The 10,482-nt window shown below is 37.5% G+C and overlaps 1 long non-coding RNA gene across 1 annotated transcript; it reads left to right on the top strand.

Moving 5' to 3' along the window:
* The first annotated feature begins 7,251 nt into the window (after positions 1-7,251).
* LOC129347818 (uncharacterized) lies at positions 7,252-7,883 on the top strand. The gene is made up of 3 exons (XR_008600091.1): positions 7,252-7,383; positions 7,528-7,660; positions 7,746-7,883. It is a non-coding gene; the product is annotated as an uncharacterized LOC129347818 (long non-coding RNA).
* The last annotated feature ends 2,599 nt before the right edge of the window (positions 7,884-10,482 follow it).

Genomic DNA, 10,482 nt, shown 5'->3' with positions numbered 1-10,482 from the left:
CACCTCCACCTATTTAAGCTCTGTCCTTTCATTCATTCCCCGCTGGATCATAAAGACTCACTCCCCGTCAGTAACCCACATGCCTTCATGGACTGGTGGTTTCCCTTCCACTGGATTTCCCTCACTTGGACTCAGAACAAGTAAAGTGAGTGGCAACATAAAGAATTTCAGTACAGCTGATCAGTGTCCATGTCTGAGTTTGATTGGAGTTTGTATTGTGTACAGCTTGTGAGTGATAAACACGATTCAGCTACTAAACAGCAGTCACACTAATTATGATCATCATTGCTCTTGCACAAGGGTACTTACAGAGGCCAGCTTGAAAAATAAACAGATTTACAATTGTTTTCTAAATATTCCGATATCTGTGCTTGGCAACAAAGTTATCCCAATATGTGTAGAATGTGAAAACAACAGACTTTGGTGGTACCAATAGCACTACTACTACCACTGCTATTAATAATAATATTAATATTAATAAAAAATAACAATAGCTTTGTTAATAATTTTTTTTTTTTTAAAGTCTGACTGCACCTTAATCTTAAGTAGCACTCGGCTGCTGCAGTCTTCAGTTAGTCTTCAGATATTATTACAGTCATTGATGTGCACTCATTTTAATAGGAAGGTGTAAGCCCTCATATCAGTGAAGACAACTATAGTGATTAAAACTGAAGCATATTTAGTGTGTCACATGAATGTAAGACTGACATAGATTTTTAATCAATGAATCCAATTAAAAACAAAAAAAGCTTTTAAAAATGTTTTTATTTTTATATATATATATATATATATATATATATATATATATATATATATATATATATATATATATATATATATCAACCTCAACCTGTCGTGCATATTTCTGCAGTTTATCTCGCTGACTAGCATACCATGCAATTAGCCTACAGTTACTGTGTAGAGGTAAAATAGTCAGTGTGGTCTTGTTTTTTTCTTTGTCTTTTCTTTTTTTTTCTTTTTTTTTAGAAATTGTGGAAAAATAATCCCAGTAAAGTTGTAATAGTAAAATATCATTTTAAAAGTGTAGCTATTATCACTGATTGAATTTGAGTGGTTCTATTTGCACTGTTTGTACGAATTTATAATACTGATATTATGGTAAATATTACCAAATGACAATATGAAATTTTTTTTTTTTGTTTTTTGTTTTTTTTTTTTCAGCATCAAGGGGTTTGACAACATTTTCATTCATCTTTCCATGAGACAGACCCAGCAAGTTTTCATGTTTATGATGGACTATCTTAGTAAACAGTCCAATGCACTTTGTGGTACTCGTGTGGAGGTTGTATGAATGTATGGCATGTGTAATCTAAAGATCAGGTATTTTGATTCCTAGGGCTCTCCTGTGTTGAGTCTGTACACGATGACAGACGCTGGCTGACTTCAGTGGAGTAAGTGTTGCCTCTTAGTTGCACGTTGCACATTCACACGTTTAGTAGAAATGCACCATGGTGTAAATAATTTGGCAATATATTGGTAGCGGTCTGTAACAGCTGTATTCAAGCACTTTTTGTTGTCCTTAATGAAAAGTCTACATTCTCAGCTGCTTGTTTGGCCCACTCTTTTAGAACAATCTGAGTTGTCCCAGGTTTGATGTTCCTTTTACCAATAATGAGTTTGAGCTCTTTCTATTCATGCTCAATTAATCAAGACCAGAAGTCACAGCACCCACTTCACAGCAGTTCAATCTTTACTTCTAATCCATTCCAGGTGCCTTCAGAAGTATGATTTGGGCCTTTATCTTGCTGGAGGAAACATAAACATCCCCTGGCGATACATTTGCTCCAATATGCCTGGATAATGGTCAAATTTTATTGTGTCCTGCCAGGACTTTTAAGTCCCCCTGTGCTAGATTCAGGACAGTGTCACAATAACACAAAAGTGCCTCCTTTATGCTTGACAAGAGGATGATATTCCTATCTTTGGAAAAAAAAATCTGTGTACATAAAGCTGATGTGGCTTAATAAACATGTTGGATTTTCAATCTAAAGAACATTGTCCTAAAAACACTATTGTTTGTTAGTGTGCATTTCATCAAATTCTATTCAGGCTTCTAAATGTTTCTCTTTTAAAAAAAAAAAAATAGGGGGTTATTCCTGGGCGTCTTCCTCAGAAAGTAGCATTGAAGTGTGACCATGTGGCCACTGTTAAGGACATTTCTATATAAATACACTGAATGACTGATCATAAGATTGAAGACATCTGGTACTTTAACTGTGGACGATAGCCTGGTTAAAATTCACTCCATTCCACTTAGCTATCTTTGTAGAAAAAGGAAGAAATTTGGTGTTTTCACAGCTTTGTTTTGTTTTATGGCAACCAAACGTGTGTGCATTAGAAAAAAGTAAAATTTCAAATGCTTTTCAGTAAAAGTTTTGTTCAGAAGCACTGTTTAATTTCAGATTCTGAATATTTGTGTTTTTAAATGTCTCTAAATCCTCAACCTTTCAGATTATTTCCAGGTTTCCATGAAATATTACACATTTCTCAGATATACGTCTCATTTTAATAAACTGTCAGGCCAGTGGTAATTTTGTACCCCTCACTAAGCCTCGGCCAAGCATAGTCCAGTCATCCCTAATTATAACAAACCAACAAGCAACTAATGAACAGCACACTCGACAGAACTGGCACACTACTTTGCTTGATGTGAGAAGTACAAATCCATAAAGAGACAGTCCAAATCTTTCTGGATGGCTAAATCAACACTGTATTTTCCAAAGCTAAACAAACACACAGCCAAAGCGATTAGCTTTTTTTTTTAAAAATTGCAATCTGTTGGATTTGTGTATATGTGTGTAGATCATGAGGGTGGACAGAAATTTCTGGTCACAGTGGTGCATGTGTGTAGGAGGAGACAAGACGTGGACAAAATACTAATAAAATACCCCAAACTACTTTCTGTATAAATATTAAACACTTGCTGCAGCTATTACTGCAATCAGGTCTGCAAAGTGATCCTAGATTGAAGTGTGAAACTCAGAGGTACGCTTTGGCAGGTAAACACCATATTCCATCGCTTTACCTTTGTGACCAGAATGGTAAATGACTGTTATACTTGGGAAGTGCATTGCTGATTTCAATCATACAACTGTATGCCAAAATAGATTTGGTTGTACTTACTGAATTACTGCTTGTCACTTCTAGGTGGAGGTTGCAGATCTTCTCACCGTCAATCAACTGGTCCAACTTGCAGCAACCTCCTCACAGCCACACGGGAGGCAAGATGTGACAAAAATCATGAAAGCCATCAACCCTGTTAACTTTGGTGCTTTCTTTGACATAGTCTCACCAGCTATTGAGGTAAACATCTACACAGTTGGCACACTCTTTATTTGCTGTAATAATCTGTAATAGTGTCGTTTCCGGTTTCACGCATACATTTTAGTAAAATCAGCAAGTTTAAAATCTAACTGAAACCGAAAACTCTTTAATATAATATCATATACTGAAATGTTATTTTATTTGGTACACTTAGCTGAAGCTGAAAAGCTCTAAAATCAGCTCTTCATGAGGGTTGGAATAATATGTTGGAGTGGCGGTGAATCAGTGTTGGCAGTTGTAGAATCTGGAGTTTGATCAAACTTAACTGTTAAATAGCGCGTTTGTTTATGCTGTGTTATACTGAGGTGTTACTAATATGTTTTGTAGCAGTGACATGAGTAAGTAAAACATAACCTGTGAACAGCAGATACCTAATAATAGTTTTACAGATGTCATACACATGCTGTCTGCATGTGCATGTCGTTTGCTAGTTTATATATGCTCATTATGATGGGAAACGTCTAGAAGAAAAACCTACTCTTGCAAATGTCATTTTGCAGGCTAATGTTCAAATTTAAAACAACTTAGTTCTCTTAAGTTGCGATTTTCAAAGGTTAAAACTTACTTGCAAATGCCATTGTTGGTCATTTTTGCTGCAGAATGGGGCGGTCTGTTTTTCGCTGTAACTTTAACCAGCACGAATAAAAAAGGAGGTCAGCAGATTTGCCTGGTTCCTTCCTGCATTGTGCTTTGAGCTCATAATGTGAGCAGTAGTGGAACTAAATTTAAGCAGTACAGAGCAGAGATAAGGCGATGCACTGGCTTTAAAAAAATTCTGCTCTTCATAATTTTGGCTCATGCTCACCACTCGCTCCAGCTCATATGCCTTGGTACAACTTTTTAGTTTTCTCTAACTTCTGGCTTAAACTTCCATCCATCCATCCATCCATCCATTATCTATACAAAGCTTAATCCTCATTAGGGTCGTGGGGGTGCTGGAGTCTATCCCAGCTGACTTAGAGTGAAGTTAGGGGACACCCTGGACAGGACACCAGTCTATCACAGGGCTACTCAGAGAGACAAACAATCACACTACGGACAATTTAGAATTAGCCTGCACAGGGAGAACATCAAACTCCATGCAGAAAGATCCTGGGAAGGCCAGGACATGAACCAGGCATCTTCTAGCTGCAAGGCGACAGTGGCAACCACCAAGTCACTGTGCTGCCCAGCTTAAACTTGTATTCACTAAAGTTATCTCCACTTTAATTTTTTTTTCTGTACTTTATCACTATTTTATTTTCTCTGGTCTTTTAATTTGAATGTTTTTACATCAGTTTTTCTTTCTCAGTAAGTGTTTTAATGCAATATTTGAAGCCCTTTTTGTATGAAATTGCCCAGCTAGCAACATGATTCAACTGTAATATTTTTACTGCGAAGTCCAGCTTGTTACTGACGATATGTAAATTCCCCACAGGCCCACTCAGATAGCTACTCAGAGGAAGTGAAATCTGCCTTCCTCCAGAAGATTTTTGGAAGGGGAACTCTGTCACCTGCAGCTGTCAGTGACAATGACTTCCTGCTGTGGCTCAGGGTTCGACTGAGTCCTCTCCTGGTTGACCTCTCTCCCCATCTGGTGGCTCCCTTATTTAGCATTGTGGCAAACAGGAGTTGTAACAGCAGCAACAGCTGTCGCAGAACTTCACAGATTACCCTTCAGACATGCTTCTCTACTTCAAGTGAGTCTGTCTCCAAGCATTTTGCAGCACTGACCTAATGATATGTCACTGGCTAGAAAAAGTTCACATTTGATCCTGATTGTCCTGTCATACGTTGGTTTGTCATAGCAACACAGATGTAAAGAAAGAAAACTGCAGGTCATACTTTTCTGCAGTCGGTGCTGCAGACTTCTCTGTGGCCTCTGAAATGTTGAACAAGGGCCCACTGCTGCTCAGTGAAGCAAGAACCTGCTTGGTGAGTATCGTTTAAATAAAACGTTATTAGCATAGGCTGCTTATATGGCAACAGAGAGCAACAGCATACTAAAAACAGTGTTGATATGACATTTTAAACACATTTCTAATATCATTGGAGTTTATTGTCCAGTCTGTAAACATGATTACCAATGTGTGTCACTAGTTACACTGTTAAGGTAGTACAGTGACACAATTATACATTAAATACTGTATTTTGAAATTCTAGGGTATAAATGGCACAAGTCTGAGTAGAGACGACGTGGTGGTCCTGGGCAACATGGCCTGCACTATGAATGGCTCTTTCATAGAAAATGCAGATCCTCTCATCCTGGAAAAACTCAAAGCCTGTAAGGACTTCTCTGATAGCCAGGTGGCTGCCATGGAGACGGTGCTGCTGTCTGGGAAAACACAATACTGAGTTAAATTAAAATCAAGTCATTCGGAAAATGGACAATCATGACTGTCTTCTCTTTTACGTGAACATTTAACCATCAACAAATTATTACCAGTTTGATTTGAAGGCATTTGCGTATCCATCATGTACATAAGCTAAACATTACATCCTTTACCACCAAACTGGTAGCAAAGTTGCAAACCAGACTATAAGATCATGTCTTCTTGTATTTTCCGAAATATCATCACCTGGAACCAGCAAACACTGGAGAACCTTGGAATCCTTCCACTGTATTTCACAGAAAACATTTGGGGACAGATTAAAATTGTACATGTTTAACTTATTCCTGTGCTCTGATAGTATGTAGTCTAGCAATCATTGAAATTCTCACACTTGAACTTGTTTTATGGCACTTACCCAGAATGTTTTTTCCTGGCTAGATTCTTGCTTTTGTTGTATCTACTCTTAGATGTACATCTAAATGACGTGCTAAATGAAAGTGTAGAATGGAAATACCTCACAAAGAGATAATTATCTCAAATCCGTTTCACTTTTTGCAAAAAATCTGAGTCTGTAATGTTTTTTTGCAGACAACAAAGAGAGGCTTCCTTAAGAGCTTCATGCCAAAGCTGAGGAAAACAAAGACAGAGAAGAGGAGGCTCAAGAAGCTGTTTAAGCAGATCAGCAACCACGTGAAGAACCCACGATCAGGTATATGTTTGGTACATTTTTAGCTGAAATTATTGGTCAGTTGGGAGAACATTACTAGACATAGATAAGTACTGTCTGTAGCAGAGGTAACAGAGGTTCCAGAAGTATCGATATGACAGATGCTAAGTTTAATAGTAGCGCTAGTAAAGAATTATCATAATCATAGTGAACTTGCAGAGAAAACGTATTTGCTAACATTTGCAGAAAAACCTGAGTGTACTGAAATAAATTCAGCTTTTCGCTTGTGAAAGGGAGAAAAGTTGCTACATACACTTGCACCAAACTGTTTTTCAAAAGCAGATGTCAAACATTTTATAGTTCAAGTTTCAAAAATGTGAAGATCTGCTGTTGGTCAGACAAAAAATACAGTTTGAAGACATCAGCATCGACAGAGCATTTTTCACTTTTATGATTTCTTACAGACCAAACAATTTATTGCGTTACCATGAAAAATAATGTGCATATTAATCCATGTCAAACATTGTCAGTGCTCACTGCCTCTCTAAATGTTTATAAGGCTGCACTGTGGGCAACATCACCCAGGTGACAGCTAGCGACACTTCCTTCCCCTTTCGCTACGACCAAACACTATTTGACCTCTGCCTGGGCATCCCTGTTCTGAAAGACAACCTCAACTCCATCTGCGAGAAAGTGGAAATTGATGACTTCCAGAAAATCATTCTGCAGATTCTGCAGGTAATTCAGAAACATCTGAAAATTATGAGGAAGAACCATAATGTGTTTTATGGCTACAGAAATATAGTTGACCAAACCATGGGGGAATATACGAGAGTGGAATTACAAATGTGGATAACATTTAGTGCATTAGCATGTGTTACTACACGTCCTCTGTTCTTCTAGGCATTCCCATCTGGTGTTTCTGATCAGGAAGTCCAGGTACTTGGTTCAGTGTCTCGCATGGCATCACTTCATGATATTTCTAAGTGGAGCATTACCACAGCTGACACCTTGGCAGCTCTCATGAAAGCTGAAGATGGAGCTTGGAAGGCAGCAAAGGTACCACAAGAGGGACTATGAAAACAGAACTTCAGAATTACAATGCTATTTCATAAAAAAAATGCTCACATCTGCTTATATTGTTTCGTACTGATATACTAAATAAGATTTGCTCACGCGATGTGTTATCATAATGTTTTTTAGAGCAAAGAAATCATCACCAAGTATCTGAGTACCTCTGGAAGTCCCTAGACAGCATTGAGCTGAACATGATTGACTCCAACCTGTGCTCATTAAACACCAGTACGCTGAAGACCATCAGCCCAGACAGTATCAGGTTGGTGTGGGCAGATACATAAACATGGATACTGTTAGTGATGAGACAAAACACTATATGTCACTTTCTTCTTTCACCTTGCCAGAAATGCAAACCCTCTGAATGTAGCATCATGTTCAGCTGAGCAAAGGAGAGTCCTGTATGAGATCAGTAATGCTGCCTTCCGCTCACAAACTGGCAATCCCAGCATCTTTTACGGTCTAATAAAGTCCTGTTTAGTTAAGAATGCATGTTACCAGTCTTAATAGTTATTCTTCTACCTCTCAGAAAACTGATCTCTAACATCCAGTTTCCTCTTCTCTCTGACAGGTGAAGCACCTCTGTTGGACATAGTAGCACTGTCAATACACAACATCAGCATGGATGCTGACATATTCAGGAGTCTGGACCCTGATGTGATCACTGTAAGGATTCCTGTTGAATAAACCAGTTCTTTAAGAAGAAAAAGTGATTCTTCAGACAGGGTTTTGGAAAACTTTTCTAGTTTGATTGTGAATACACAATATCCAAATAAGTTGAGGCAGTGTTTCAGCATTGCTTACCGTTTTTGTATCCAAAATCTAAAGAAAAAGATCAAAGTTTAACTATAGTTAATTTGCTCTGGAATTAATAAAGAAGACTGATACTACTCTCATGTCTACACCAGCAGCTGCTTAGCTTATTATAACTGTATTCCCTGGAGTAACAGTTTCCCAGTTTCCACTCTGGAAGCTTACCAGCTGCAGGCTGGATATTATACTGAACAGTCTGATATGAGAGTATCTAACACATGGTTAAATCTTAAATCCTGGTTTCTGTAGTTAAGTTCACAAAGCTGTCACAGTCTGCAAGGTGATGGATTATATTAGTAACCCAAATTATATTATGTGTCCGTTTTTGATTAAAATAGCATGCTGTATTCACTTATTGAAAACTTGAGTCATTTGGGCCTCATAAACTAACATCAAGAGAAGGCCCAAAGCTGTTCGCTGCAGGGGTGAATGTAATAAACATTTCTAAATTCAGGTTGGGTTTCGAAATGTTTATGACAGTAGGTTAGACTAAGAATATGAAACCCGCTTTCTTTCCACTCCAGTGGTAAGTTCATTGTTGCTTATTGTCCAGTCTTAAATCAACGTAAGACATTTTGTTCCTAACTGTTTATCATTTTGAAATGCACAGGGTTTGACTGTGACCAACGTGCAAGGCCTCATGGGTTATCACTTGACTGATCTGAAGCTATTTGAGAAGGATCCTTTGATTCAGAGCTTGGTGAACATGCAGCTGCAGTCAGACCTGGACAGGCTGGGTGTGGGCCTGATCAGCAATAGGAGTGATCCGAACACTGCAGCACCCAGTGCTGTGACAGGATCACAGGGTAAAAACGCAAAGCTTCGTTGTGTATTAAGTGACAATAGTGAAGCACACATGTATAAATGTACAGTACTCTGTATTCTGTGGTAAAAGTTGACCACTTTTAGCAGCTCTGCCGATCAATACTGACAAATAATCAATGCAAACCCTTATGGTGTTGAGGAAAAAATCAGGGTCTGTAAGTTCTGTAATTCTTCCAATTTCTGCTTGTCATTAAGAAAGAATTTTCTAAACCAAAAAAAACTTTCTTCATTCAACATGTATGTGTAAGATTGTCTGAGCGTTACTATATCATGTTGCTGCCTGTATTGTTTTAGGCCACAAGAGGACGCAAATGTGCCACAACATGTCACTATCTAACTAGATTCAATCTTATTCACAGGAAGCGCAAGTAACTCAACTACAACCTTGTCTACCCCAGCAGCAACAACACCAGGTGAGTGCACTGTCCTCTAGTAATGTTGTCACGTTTAAACTGGCATTTTATTCCTTCAGTCTTGTGCACGAAGGTTCAAATATGTTTTGTCTATTTTTAATCAATGTGAATATGTATAATAATGGGAAAAAAAGCCAAATAAATGTTATTTTTTGTTGTGATCTAAACTGTGGGCTTTGATTTTTAGCTACTCTTACAAATGTTGGAGTGGAGCTTGCAAAAACCCCAGACATCCATATTCCTGGCTGCTTTGCTGACCAATCTGCTGCAAAAGCTATTGCAACCTGCCTAAACACGTATATGACTTCAGCATCCTAATTAATAATCAGTGATGGTTCAGTTTATTTTTCAGTAATGCTTATATCTTGAGGGTGTAGGTTTAATATCATTGCTTGTGTTACTTATGCAAGTTTATTGAAAATTGTTTAATTGCATCTATCTTTCTTTTCTACACAATCTATATGTTCTAAAATTATGTAATTGATATATAATCGACAATCACAGGAATCAGTATGATGAAAAATGTATTAGGCGGTGACTTCGGTTCCAGGTTTGAAAATTAGGTACTTTTACTAACAAATCATTAATAATCACTGTTTAATCATTAAAAAAAAGTGCATGTGTACTGTCTGATTGTTATATTTGAAACTCTACTGCTTTTATGTATATATCAATAAATGAATACTAATCAATATCTAATGCCTGAGTGTCTGTTTGGGAAGATTATAAAGAAATTCAACATATGGCATGTCCTGGTTGGTCTCGATTTCACCTTCTACAATCAAAATCCAACATCATATTTTTGAATGTGAATACATTACACTGTGTTTCGTTTAATAAACGCTGAGAATGTTGATCGTTTTGTATGGAGTACAAAGAACTGCTCAAGTAACATTTGTGAAATTTATTTTACTCTTCCCCCTTGAATAGATGATAGAATATTATCTCTCACCATTTTTGAAAGCCATGCTTTATAAGCTGATTTTTTTTATTTTTATTTTATCATGCCACATTTCATAATCTCGACATTTGG

The sequence above is a fragment of the Amphiprion ocellaris genome, chromosome 20, assembly GCF_022539595.1.
Source record: "Amphiprion ocellaris isolate individual 3 ecotype Okinawa chromosome 20, ASM2253959v1, whole genome shotgun sequence".
Taxonomy (NCBI): Eukaryota; Metazoa; Chordata; class Actinopteri; family Pomacentridae; genus Amphiprion; species Amphiprion ocellaris.
The sequence above is the reverse complement of the archived record's forward strand: the minus strand, read 5'-3'. Positions and strand labels throughout refer to the sequence as shown.